At 37.2% G+C, this 14,105-nt stretch overlaps 1 pseudogene; it reads left to right on the top strand.

Annotated features, from left to right (window-relative positions):
- The first annotated feature begins 650 nt into the window (after positions 1-650).
- LOC125106943 (tigger transposable element-derived protein 1-like) overlaps positions 651-14,105 on the top strand; it is a 69,406-nt pseudogene continuing 55,951 nt past the window's right edge.

The following is a 14,105-nucleotide window of genomic DNA, read 5'->3' as shown; positions in this document are numbered from 1 at the left end:
TTTGTTCTGTTACCTTTCCTTGGATTTATGATGCATAAAGCTGTGAATAACTTAGAAAATTACTCTAAATGTTTCACAATATGTATAGCAACAACAGGACCCAAATTTCCTATTCAGTCTCCTAGTTTTTCCACAGAACAGCCTCTTTGTCTCTTCAAATATGTGGTTTTATAGTATATAATAATCCTACATGTTTGTAGCAACACAATAAGCATTTAATATTTACAACATGGGCAAAATATTAGATGTTTCTTTCTGGAGAAATAGAGACCTATATCTAATCACTCAACTGCCCTATTTTTAAAAGCTGCTTTATACATTAATTTGAAAATTATTTCTGTGAGAAAAATACTTTATCAGTGAAAGTAGGTATACAGATAGCAATGTTTTCTCCTCTACGTATAATGTTAATTTCCTTGCAGTTCTGCTGTTTCATCGTGTATTTTCTAAACTCTTCACTTTCATACCAAGCTGCTAAAACAAAATCTGAGAATGCAAGATTCTCAAGTGCAAAACATTGCAGTAGAGTAAGAACTGGTACTACAAACTACCTAGGGTGCTGCAAACTTCTGGCAATTAATTTCAATTAAGTTATTTACAAGGTGTGCCACTACTAACTTGTGCCCAGATGTTTCAGTTGGCAAAATGCGATGGCCACCAATGTAGTCAATTTCAGTAACAATCACTCATTGATGGAATTTTCACACCGAATTCACAGCACCTTCGTAACATTAGAACATGATGTCATCACCCTTTGCCTCATCATAACCGTAAAAATGCCAATACGAGTTGCAACAAATTACTGCAGGCAATTGCTGAGTTCTAGAGATGTAGTGAACACCTGGGCTGGCTCAGAACCTAGCAGCTTTCAAAGTTTCGTTACCAGATGTTTGTGGAACAACTTATGCATGTATGGAAAACATACACTTTTTTTTTTTCATTTGCATGAACGATTACCAGGTCTTTGGAAGTGGTGGAAACACATGTTTCATGAAAAAAGGTTAGTAGTAAGATTTTATTAGGGAAATATTTTTATTAAAATCAGCTTGGTTAGTCTTAAACATTGTGAATTAAATCTGTGTCATCATGTTTATATGCAATTATTTGTTCATATAATAAAATATATCTTCACAAATTAGGTAAGTGGTACAGTGAATTATACCTTTCTTGGATAAAGAAACAAGAATTTGGGGAAGTTTTATTAATATTAAAGTGAAAAATCAGCTATTTAAGTGCCTGATTTTGTTTAATAATTTTGTATATTTTAGACTAATATTCATTTAATAATTATGTCTTCCTTTTCTCAAATATCATATATCTTCCTAGAAAAAGACAGAGACTGTTTAAAAGTATCTGCCTATTTATTTTTGCTATTAATTTAACATAATATTGACTCAGTACAATTTAAGAAAATTGCACTTTGTGATTCAAATAAAAAATATTTTTAGAAGTACATGTGTCTATGTCATTTTAAAATATATTCTCCAACCAAAATGAGAATATGAAGAGGAAGAAAACCATTACTCATTTTTTTATCATGGGTCTATTTCTTCTGGGATTATTTTTTTTTATTTCAAGGAAATCAAAATGATAATTTTTAATTTTTTAACAATTGAAATCGTAGTCCTATTAAAATAAACAGGTCTCCCTTCATTAATGTTAAACTATTGTGCCCATTGTAATTCACTGTATTTTATATAAGGACCTGAAATGGACCACATTTTCTTCCCCCTGGGCAACAGCAAGTAGTTGTTAAAACTATTAACAGCTGTCTGGTAACTGTTAGATTCTCAGTGATTTCATTTAGTTCAAAAGAACTCTAAATTTATCCAGGTGTTAAATATATTAAGTCCTGGGTAGAATCAAAGGATATTCTATTAAGGATGCCTTTTAGGATTTGATGAATACATTATGTTTATAAAGACCAAAGTATAAAAAAACATATATTTCTGCTACTCACTAAACAAACAGGTAAGTGTTAAAAAAAAAGAAAGAAAGAGAAAAAGAAAAGAAAAGAAAAAGAAAGCTTCTGTCTTGTTTAAGAAGCAAATATTTCAACACCTTTAATGAGAAAGGAGAATTACAAATACCATTAACACAGACCTGTTCACTATCAGGGTATAAACTGAATGACGTGCCGGAAGCAAACACATTAAGAAGCTGGACAGTAATGAAAAACCTCTTTGCAGCTTTAACACTTAGGAGATGGACACACACCCCTTTGCACTGCTGTGAAGTTCACGGTGGTCCTGGGGTGCTGCCCTGATGACTTAGTCTGCCTTGCCTTCTTACATGTCCAGGAATCCCTGCACATCTCCGGGGAGTCATTATGAGCGGCGGGGTGGTGCCCCGAGCAGGCGCCTCCCGGGCGTCTCTGGGGAGGCGCAGACCAGAGATACACTGAGAGTCACTGTGGAGCCCACACTTTCTCCTTCCTTGTTTGTTATAAGACTTAGGCCCAAGGGGGTATGAAAGAATGCCACATGAATATAGGCCCCTATGTTTTGTCAAGAAAATGTAAATGTCTCACTGTTGCATTTTTAACCCGAAATGATCCTGAAAGTTTGACCCAAAGGCAAACTAACAGAGTACCCCTCGATGCCTATGCTAAAAACGAGCTGCAATTTGTTTCTACTCCTTGGGACATTTTTACACTCCCATTAAATAAAAGAAATAATCACAAAGGAAATTAAACCACAAAGAAAATATGTTAAAGCTATGTTTAGTGTCTGACCTAAATATATAAAACAAAGGAAATACATGGTTGCGGTTAGGACTTGGTCTTTAACCAGTCTGTTGCATTTACAGCACACAGTAACATGGTAACAATATGTCAAAGAGATTCTTAAGCTGCATTTACTCAAAACAACATATTTGGAAGAAGAGTGAATTATCCCACTGTTTCTTCATTTGAAGTCAAATGTCCAGTTTTTTAGAAGCATCAGTCATGTTGAGAAGGTCAGAAGTGGTGATTTGGGGATATAGACTATCATATCTACTCCATATGCAAATATATTTTCCATCCAAAAAAAAAAAAGTTGAACATCCATGGGCAATACAAGTCACCCATGTCAATACAGCATGAAGCTCAGCCTCTGCCCACAATCTGGTCAAAATTATTTCCATTTCAAAACCCGCCCCCCTTATACTTTGCAATGAATGGCAGAGTTGAAGGAGTTCAGTGCTGGCACCAAATATGGCTTTCAGTTGTCTGGCGGCTTATTATATGTTAGAGGTGATACCTCAAATTTCTCCTTGGCTCCTTTTGATGTCCATCAGCACATATATCATGAAGGCAAGCCAATAAGAGCAGCTCTGGAGATCTTTGCTTTATACCTGAAGGGTAGTCCTGACATCATTCAGTCTAAGACCCAGCCTTGGATCACCACGTTACTCTGTCATTTGGAACTAAACCTTTGGGAATTTATCCATTCCAAAAATTTAATCCAGTTCAACTTGCAAGCAGTTATAAACATACTAGATCATATGACAAAGTAGACTTTATTCATGGCAAATTAAGCTTTTCATGTTATGAAAAGATTAACACAATGTTTTTATTATGACCTGGAGCCATTGCCCAGTAGGTATGATATTTACACAGTACACTGCTCTGCAGATTAGTATACTGAATTGCTAAAAATCAGGTGTGTTCTATATAATTAAGCCAATCAGGTGGTAAAAGATCTTCCTCAGGTATGGGAGAGTGGTTGGAAGAAACCCACTACAGAGGGAAGACGTGCCCCCATCTAAGACAACACGTTGGGCCTGCTCCAAGGAGCCATTAGAAGAAGTGGAGTTCTGCCATCCTCTTGGCATGAATCTTACAGAAATATATAAATGTTTCTTGAGAAGTTTGTTTTTGTTAAGAGTATTTTGATAACATCTTAAATTTTCCTCACTCTTTGCAAAGATATCTTCTACATGTATTTTCTCACTTAATTGCCTTTCAGTTTTCCCCATTGGGTTCAGATGACCTGATAATTTGGGGGTATTTAGTATCAAAAACAACTAGAGAATTTTCAACTGGAAGAGCAGAAAGAAAAATTGAGTTCTTTGTAAAAGTACTTGACTTCTATCACGACTAAATTGGGCCCTTATTTGAAGGTGCCCTCAAAAAACTGCATCAAAGCAAGCAGGAGTCTACCAGTGTAACACAGGGTCCTCGGAGATGGACTTAGCTGACCTTGAAATGAGCCACCCGGCCATATCGTGACTGGGAGGGGCCTCACCGGGCATCCATCAGCATCTGAGCCAAAACCTTCACTCAACAGCTGTTGAAGGCCTGAGAGACAACCCACAGAGCAGCTCCAGGACAAAATTAGACTTGGGAGCACCTGGGTGGCTCAGTGGGTTAAGCCTCTGCCTTCGGCTCAGGTCATGATCTCAGGGTCCTGGGATCGAGCCCCGCATCGGGCTCTCTGCTCAGCGGGGAGTCTGCTTCCCTTCCTCTCTCTCTCTGCCTGCCTCTCTGCCTATTTGTGATCTCTCTCTGTCAAATAAATAAAATCTTGAAAAAAAAATTAGACTTGGGAGTTTCCTGTCCCTTAATTAAATTTCAGCTGCTTTCTGCTGTGACAGGGCTCCAATTAGAGGACGAGTTCAAAGAAAATCTACTGTAGTTACCTGTGGCTATCGCATAAGCTTCAGTGCAGCCCAGAGTTGGGGCTGCACAATCTTTAAGTGAGCCTGCCCTATCTGTCTTAACAGTGACAAATTTAATTTGTGTAAATCATGAAGCCCGGAGGGAAAGTTGCTTTTCTTTGTTGAGTTTTCCCCTAAGTGTTCTAATCCACATATATGAATCACACGTAAATACAGTTCTTGGGGAGACTGTTTCCCGTTGTTCAACGTGAAGTGTACTGCCCACAAAAGCCACCCACAAAAGCTGGGTCTCAGATGTTCACACACACCAACTACTACTAACACCAAGTGATGCTGGTGTGTTATAAGCATTTCTCGTACACTTAACATTCTCAAATAGTAATGAAGATCCCAGAAAAGAATAGTAATGCATTTTGTGATCGTCTTCATGAGGCCTTCAAATTCTCAACGTCTCGAACCTTCCCAAAGCAGAATCTGTAAAGATTTCTTCAAAAGGTCACTTAAAATTTGTTCCTCTTTCCCGCTACTTAAAATCAGTAGGGACCCTCTATTTTCAGTCAGCATTTTCAAAAAGGATCAACTGAAACTTGAACAGGCAAAAGGAAAAATGTTTCCACTTCTACCAGACTTAAAAGAAGCTGGGCATCTTTTCATAGTTTTCTTATTAGCATTGTAATATAAAACATCTGTAATCATTTAACAAATTAAATACATTAAAACAACAAATAAAAGGAGCTGTAATGAATAAAATACAGAAGACCCCATGCAGCTGTCTTTTCTTTTCTTGACAAGCAGCAGAGTCAAGTAGCTGGAGCCATGAGTGACTGTGCTGGCAGGAAAGGGACCCATGAGCAGCGCGGAGAGCTGCTGTGTGCTAATATGAAAACCAGCTTTATTTATTTCATCACCTTTGTTACAGAATGTTATACACTGCCATTACTCTCCAATTTTCTTCCCCTCTGCGGAAACTGCAGCCTCTTAACTTCTTTTTCCTGTGTTGTTCTAGTCTAATCGCATTTTCTCTTACCTGCTTCTTCTCCTTTCCGGCTTTCTATTGTCAGAACGACCACTTTGGCCCAAACTGTTATTTCCTACCTAGATGACGGAAAAGGTTTTGAGCTCATACCTTTGTCTTCAAGTTTAACCATTAGACAATAGTCAAGTACCTTTTCTCAAATCACTCGGATAACTCAAGAACTTAGAATGACAGACCCGAGAATGGGAAGAAAAAAAATCTAAATTCTTTAACCCTAGTCCCTAAGGGCCTCTGTCACCAGGTCCTTCTGAAACTATGCATTTTCATCCATAGAATTCCGCCGATAGTCCCATAGTCTCTTAGTTTCATGCGGGCCAGATTCTATGACATTGCATTTTATGGGCACATATCCATGGCTCACCTCTCTTTGCCTTTATATATATTGGTCTCCCAAGAATAAAGGATTTGCCCATTTTCTTCCTCAAAGGATGGAATAAAATATAAGGAGTAGTACAGAGTGCAGCTAACCTGAAAAGAGCTGGTCCCATGAAAAGATATTACAATTTAAGGGTTTTGGTTTTTTTGTTTTGTTTTTTGTCTTGTCTGTTTTTTTTTAAGTACTACACTGGCCCAACATAACAGAAATAGACCTGATTTAACTTGTGGGCCATAAATGTGGCCATCTCTGAGGTATGATCGCTATCTTCTTCAAGATCTGTTTAAAATTGGCCTGAACTAAAGATTTCTGTCCTTTGTCCTTATTTTCTGTTTCTTCAGTAATTTGTAAGCAGTTTGGCTTACATTACTATCTATTTGCATGTGTTCTCTATTGTGTTCATATGCAGATCTATTTTCTCAATGATTTAGAAAATTTATTTCAGGAAAGCAGAGGTCATGTGTTTTGTTCTTTTGTCCTCATGATCTAGAGATAACTCCTTCTCCCTCTTGTATGGAAAACGTGCTTGTTGAGCATAAAAATGAATGGATAAATCAATATATTACTAGGGTTAGATCTTTTGAGAAATTATCTCTCTAACTTACATGTAGCATTTTCTCTAATTTATTTGAGAGAAATAAATGGGAAAATAAGGGCAAGGGGACAAGGAGATTTCAGAATGATACAGACAGAAGCAAACAGGTGTTTGCGTATAGTCCCAATACGTCTACTGTCAAGAAGGTTAAGTCACATACCAAAATAACACTGGGTTGGGAATTCTCACTTTATAACCTAGCCTTGTTTCCTGGCCTATAAAATGGTGTGTTTGTGGCAGGGGGTGTGGGCATAGTGGGCACATTTTCTGATGGGCACATTTTGGAATATCTACTGAGCCTATAACCATCCCCTTAACTAACTCCCACCCCACCCCACACTACAGGGTCATACTCCTGAAAGCCATTTTAGACAGTGGGATTATTTCTGGCCCACAGTTGGTTGGACTGTGAGTGAGCATCAGTCTGTGTCTCTTTCCCAGGGCTTTGTAACTGTGGTAGAGAGAGAGAGATTCAGTATTTCGTGTTGTTGAGCAGGGTTCATGTCGTGGCATGTCTTCTATGTTACTGACCAGGATCCAGAGGAAGCGGAATTGGACAAAGAAGAACAAAGCGGAGACGAGAGATAAGTGATAGGAACTTCCTGGATTCAAAGACACCCCTTCTGTTATCAGAAATGACTCTCCTGTTTGGTTACCAGCAACAAACAGTCCTAATCTTGAAGATTGCTCTCTGCCCTAAAATTCCACAAAGCTGTACATAGACATTTTCTCACCTGCGAAAAAATAGAGGCTGTGAGTAGAAAAGCAGTTACAGAGTGGTTGATTTTAGTGGGACTTAGAAAACCATGTAGTCTGCCAAAACTGTATGTAAAAGCTAGGTTTCCTGGGATAGAGGCAAAATTTGTCATAATGACGCATATCTTACTTTCCACCTGAAGTGATGATAGGGAATTCAAAAAAAAAAATAACCTAAAAAATCTGTGAGGATTACTAAGGTAATACCTGAAAGAAGTTTTAAGTTTCCCAAATATAAGAACCATATGGATTCAAAGCCCTTTATGCATTTCATTTCTTTTTACATAGGTAAGAAACCTGAGGAGAGACTCAAGTGTGTTACACATAATTGTCATAAAATTACCCAGCACACTTTCAACTTTGTACAAAATAAATCCTTACTGAGTACCTTTAAAAGTACTGTTTGATCTATCAAGTGGACTAAATAAAGACAATAATTCAAAATACTGTGATAGGTACTACACTTTTACACACTGAACTGAAAGAAATTAATTTTACTGAGTGATTGTCAATTTCAGTATTCTTGGAATTTCTAGCGGCTGGCTTCACTCCACATAGTCTTCTCTGTAAATACAGCACAATCTTGCTCTAGGACAAAGGGCTATTAACATAGAGGCTGGTTTTTCTACAGCTCAGTGCTCCTGGAAACATAACTATAGATGAGAAAAATGACTATGAAGGAACCATCCCCAAAAGCAGATGTTTGTAGTAGCTACCCCAAAACAGAGCATCTCTTTGGAATAATACCTCTTCCTTTATTTTATCCTAAAAGACTTACATTTCTCAGGAAAAGAGAGAACAAGTAGGAGGAGGAAAGAGAGAAAAGAAAAAGAACAAGAGAAAAGAGGAAAAGAGGAAGAGGGAAAGAAAGCTTGCCCTCATCTATCTCTGTTCACACTCCCAACTTCTTGATTGTAACCCACCCTGATGTTACCACTGCCTCCCTCCTTTCCTCTGGTGAATCCATTGCAATCTGGCTTCTCCCTCCTTCATTCAGAAAATTGTTCTCGTGTTGGTCTCTGAGGCCCTGTAGTTGCAAAATGTAATGGGTGCTTATCAATTACTACTACAACAGATTCTTCACAGAATTCGAAATATTTATCAAACTCCATTTGAAACGCTTGCCTTTCTTTATGTGGCGATTACTTCATCACCTTCTTTCTCTATTCATTCTCTCTCCTACCCCGTCTTTGACTTTTTTTCTCTACATTAGGTCCTTTCACACTCTGGTTTTCCTCCAGGATTGTCTCCTTGCCCTTGCCTATTCTTCACACACACACCCACAGCAGTGGCATCCACTCCTGTAACACCAGGGACCATGGATTAATGACTCTTGACTTTTTGTCTTTAGCACAGACCGTTCCCTTGAACTTCAGATTTGCATTTCTAAGCTCCTAACGGTCCTAACAGACATCTCTATCTACGTATATCCCCAAAAGTTTACACTGAACATATCCAATATTAAATACCCTTTATCCTCTTTCTAATTCTGCTCCACTTCATTTGGTTTTAGTGTCCAATCCAGAAGCTTCAGGATCACTTCCTCTTTGTTACTCACTTACCCAAGTCAGTCATTATGTCTGGCTGAGTCTATGCATATCTCTGGAATCCACTCCATGACCACAGTTTCTGTCTGACTTCAGACTCCCATCATTTCTCACCTGTTCTGTTGCAGGAGTCTCCAAGCAGACCTCCCTGCCTGCAGGCTTCCTCACCTTCCATTCGTCCAGAATTTGTATTTTAGACAGTTGCCTCTAGCATCTAAAGCACAAAATTTACACAACACTTCTCTGCTTAACAGCTTTCACTGACTTTACCCCCTGTAAAAAATATATATATCTGCTCCATTCTTTGATGAACATAAAAGGCCCTTGACAATCTGATTGCTCTCACCCCTGTAAACCATATCTGCCTACTTGCCCCTAACTCACGATGGTTCAACTCTAACTGCCTCTTTGCTGTTACCCAACCATGTCTACTTCACATCTCCCAAGTTCTTGGACAGGTTGATGCATTTGCTTGGAATTCTCTTCCCCTCTCATGCACCTGGCAAATTCCTGTCCAGTATTTAAAAATTCCATAAATATCACCCTTCTGTACACTTATGGGCATCTTCCTATGATCTTCCTCATCCATAAGCAGAGAAACACATCTCCATTCGCGTTTTTCTCATGGTGTCATAGGTTATAACATGAGGGGAGCTGCATAAATCCTTGAAGTCCCTGAGAAATATGTGTCTTTTGGTGTTTTAAACTATGCCTGGTGTGTACTACATGCCCAATGCATACTGATTGAATGAATGACAAATAAATACAATGCTAGAGAGAGAACAGCTGGTAGAAAGTGGTTGATATCCCTTTCCTGTGCCATTTGGACTGTATGTCATATTACAGGCAGTTGTCTTAAATCTTTTAAAAGCTGAGTTTCAGAGAGGCAGAGAACTGCATAATAAAGTAAACCAGGCTCCTTTATAACAAAAGAAATGGTTTCTTAAGACAAGTATATGAACTAAAAGGAATATTGCCCTATTGTTACTAACTGATGAAATGAGAGCAATTAAGCTTGGCTTTCTCATTGTTAATTCTTCCCCTAGAAATATTTGGAAAATAGTAAGCAATCTCACAGCCTGTGGGGTCAATTCTGCCCAGTGAACAAAACACGGACGCGTGCGTCACCGTCTCCCTTGCAAAATCCTCCAGCAGGCCTGCATCTACACGCACGTCTCTGATTTTATAAGATCCTGTACGTGACAATAAACACATCAACAGTGTGTCTAGACTACCGGGTCATATTCAGAAACCTATGACTTCAACAGGGGTGGGGATGGTGGGGGAACAGAGCCGAGAACGGGTGAGCTTCTAAATGGAAAAGGCATTTGTATGTTCATGTGAAAAGGGAACAAGGAAAGAAGCATGCTGACAAAAGACTGACTTGTCATAATTCTGGGAACTATTGGAGCAGAGAATTAGAAATTTATATGGCCTGGTACCTGGATAATTGAAATGATGGATATAGCTTTTCAGGAAGAAGATTTCTACTAATTCTTGGATGGGGATGGGGAGAAGAAGAATAGTCAAAAGGGAAGATTAGGATCAGTTTGAAAAAGACATTTCCACTTAAATTAAGAAATTTCCTTCTCTGGATGATAGGTGATGTCAGGTTGAAAAAAATAGTGACAAGCTGGAAGAACAATTCTCCGAATAGGAAACAGAAATAAAGGACCCTCCATGGGCGGTAGGCCTGGCCAAAACTTTCCCTCTCCAAACACTTTTTATACTGTTCCCTTATCCTCCCTTGCCACACCCCACGTTTAATCCTATCTTTCCCCTCTATCTGTAATAGTTGCTCAAAGCTTCCTTAATAATTTTTCTCTCTCTACTTGGGGTGACTTGTTCTTTTATTTTGGAGTGACCTTGCCAATTCCAGAAACCAGAAACACCAGGCCCAAGCACAGTTGAATCCTATAAACAGCAAGTCAAACTTAAACACCAAATGCATAGAAAAGAAAAAATAGACCAGCATTGCCTTTGCATTATTTTTTAATCTTCCTAGCAGAGCAATAAAAAAAAAAAACTATCCCATTAATTTTTTTTAAAAGATTTTATTTATTTATTTGACAGAGAGAAAGATCACAAGTAGGCAGAGAGGCAGGCAGAGAGAGAGATAGGGAGGCAGGCTCCCTGCTGTGCAGAGCCAATGTGGGGCTCGATCCCAGGACCCTGAGATCATGACCTGAGCCAAAAGCAGAGGCTTAACCTACTGAGCCACCCAGGCGCCCCTCCCATTAATATTTTCACTTGTATCCTTAAATTACCAATTTAAAGTACAAACAATAAATGGTAAGCTATCATTAATTTATATTCCATTAATTTGGAATTTATAATGAAAAAAAAAAGCCTTTGGTCAGACCCAGATTCATCTAATTCAGGTCTCTGTCTCTGGCAAGAGTAGTACGAGATATTTCATGGAGAATTGTTGGTTGAATCTCCTAATTTCAAACTAAAGTAGAGTCATATGCTCAAATTCTTCATTATTTTTTAATTAATGTTAATTTTATCATGCAATAATTCTGTCTTCAATCAGTTTATGTATGTAGTCTCCATTCTCTTCTGGAAGTAATGAATTCCAAGTTTTCTGTCCTTCATATAAAATAGAGGTTTTTCTTCTAAATTCCTCTCTAACAAATTTTATGGGACATTCCCCTTTTTAATAGGATGATTATATGCTTTTAATAAGATTCATGATTTTAGAAACATATATTTTTTTACATTCAACCATCATTGTCCAACCGTAGATTCTTGAACTTTTTCTGCTCCTTTAGATCATTTATGCCATACACTTGACTTTATCTAGCTTCTTGGGTTAAAACATGTAATTATGGTTTAGTACAAAGGATATCCATTGTTAGGAACTTTTTTTTAGCTTGTTTTGATTGTGGTTGCATATTGTATTGGGCTGCTATCACCTGATTTCTCTAGCAGTGGTTTTCAAGGACTTCAAGTTTCTTGTTTGCTTCATTTTTAAAAATGAAAATCATATTTTTTATTAAAAGTCCAACAAATACAAAATTCAAAAAATATTTTGTAAAAAATCACCTGAATATCTTCCTTGCAAAGATAATTGTAGTCAACATTCCTCTGGATATTTTTTCTGTGCTTGTATTCATATATATTATTTTCCTAAAAAAAAAAAAAAAATACAGCCATGATTTTCAACCTGGGAAGAGTCCATGTTGGAAAGAGGGGATGGGGCTGTTGACTCAGAGCCATGTGGGGATCTTTCTTGAAGGGAATATGGTTCCCTTACTCAAACATGACTCCTACAAAGGCAAATCAAAATTTTGAGGCAAGACAGAAAGGAATCAATGATTAGTCATTTCTCCTACCTTTTCCACCTCTCCATTGGAGAATCCCTGCTATGATGTTATTTCATAATCTTCTTTTTTCTCCTTAATGTTGTAAACATTTTTCTGTACTAATGACGATATATCAACTATTCATCCAGAGAAAGATGTTTACAATGTATCTAAGTAAAAAAACAAACTACAGAACAGAGTGTTCGACAGGTTGTCATTTGTGTTAGTGATACCTTTATATTTACATCAAATCTCCTGAAAGACCATATATCTGTTGATAGGAGTTATCTCTGGAGCTTTTGGGTATTGGGGGCATGTTCACTCTTTAATTGAGAGTATAGAGAGTTCTGTGCAAGAAAAAGAGATTATTTTGGAAAAGATGAATATATATATATATATATATATATAAGATCATTTTAATGTCCACTTAATACTGTATGGACCAACTATAATTTTTAAAATAATCTCCTTTTTCTTGACTTTTCGCTTTTTTTGATTTTTTTTTTAGAGGGAGAGAATGGCCGCAGGGGAGGGACAGAGGAAGAGGGAGAGAGAGAATCTTAAGCAGATTCCATGGCCAGCGCAAACTCAATTGGAGGGCTCCATCTCAGGACTCCCAGATCATGACCTGGAGACCTTGACTTAAGCTGAAATCAAGAGTGACACTTACCCAGCTGAGCCACCCAGGCACACCTTGACTTTTCTCTTTTTAAAACATTGTTAATATTGTTGCTTTGAATATTAATGTATCTATCTCTTAATGCACTTGTTTGTCTTTAGAATTCCTAATAAGGAATAGGCATAGGGAATGTACCTAAAAATATTTGGAATCTACTGTCAGATTGATGGCTGAAAAAAAGACTGTACTGATTTGTTTCCACTGACAAGCATGTCCATTTTCTCACAATTTCCTCAACACCGGATATTTTCAATTCCTTTCAACTTTGCAAATCTAATATGTGAAAAATAACATTTAAGTTTTCATTTCTTTGGTTACTAATGAGGGAAAATATCTACTCATCCGTTTACTGATTTTATATAGTTCTTGTTTGGTGAATTGTTTGTTTAGGGTCTTTGCTTACTTTTCTATTGGAGTATACATCTTTTTATTACTTTGTTAGTGTTTCTCATATCTTAGGTATATTAATGACTGCCATATATTAGGCCAACATGAAACTTACGTGCAATCTGCCATTAATCTGTGTTGGTGTTCTTTTGATTATAGAAATTTATAATGATTATCTACTTACCTTTTTATTTTTTCCTTTATGATTGTCGGCATCCCTGACTCAAAATAATAAAGCAATTTACCTCTATTAATATCATTTCTGATATGAACTTAAATCTTTAATTCATCTGGAATGAACTAATTAATTAATTATTCTTGCTTCTTTTTAAAATAACCATTATTTTGCAATATTTTTACCTTAATTTCTACATATTCAACAGAGTCCAAATGGGCATTATATTCATACTGAAATGAGCCATTTTGCATTTACTATTCTTATACGCTTAATGCTATTAAAAATTATGTTTTACCTCATTTCTTTAACACTTCCTCTTCTTTCTGTTATCAATTGTGAGTTCTATTAATTATTCACACAATCTGTAGCTTTTCTAAAATATGGCGGTATTAGTTTATTCTGCTTTTAGATACTTTAAGTGACTGTAGGGATTGTCTAGTTATTTCAAAAGTGATTTAAAATGTAGCATAAACCACATCCTGGTTTGCCATAGCGCCTGACACACTGGCATGTTGCAAGCCCTTGATAAGGATTTTTGGAATGGCTAGACTGACAAACCAAACCGAATGTTTATATTCTCGCAAAGAAATGGCACTGTAATCTCACAAAGAATGTGATGTTTTCACTGTGATGTTCGCCAT

Source organism: Lutra lutra, chromosome 8, assembly GCF_902655055.1.
Source record: "Lutra lutra chromosome 8, mLutLut1.2, whole genome shotgun sequence".
NCBI classification, from domain to species: Eukaryota; Metazoa; Chordata; class Mammalia; order Carnivora; family Mustelidae; genus Lutra; species Lutra lutra.
The sequence above is the reverse complement of the archived record's forward strand: the minus strand, read 5'-3'. Positions and strand labels throughout refer to the sequence as shown.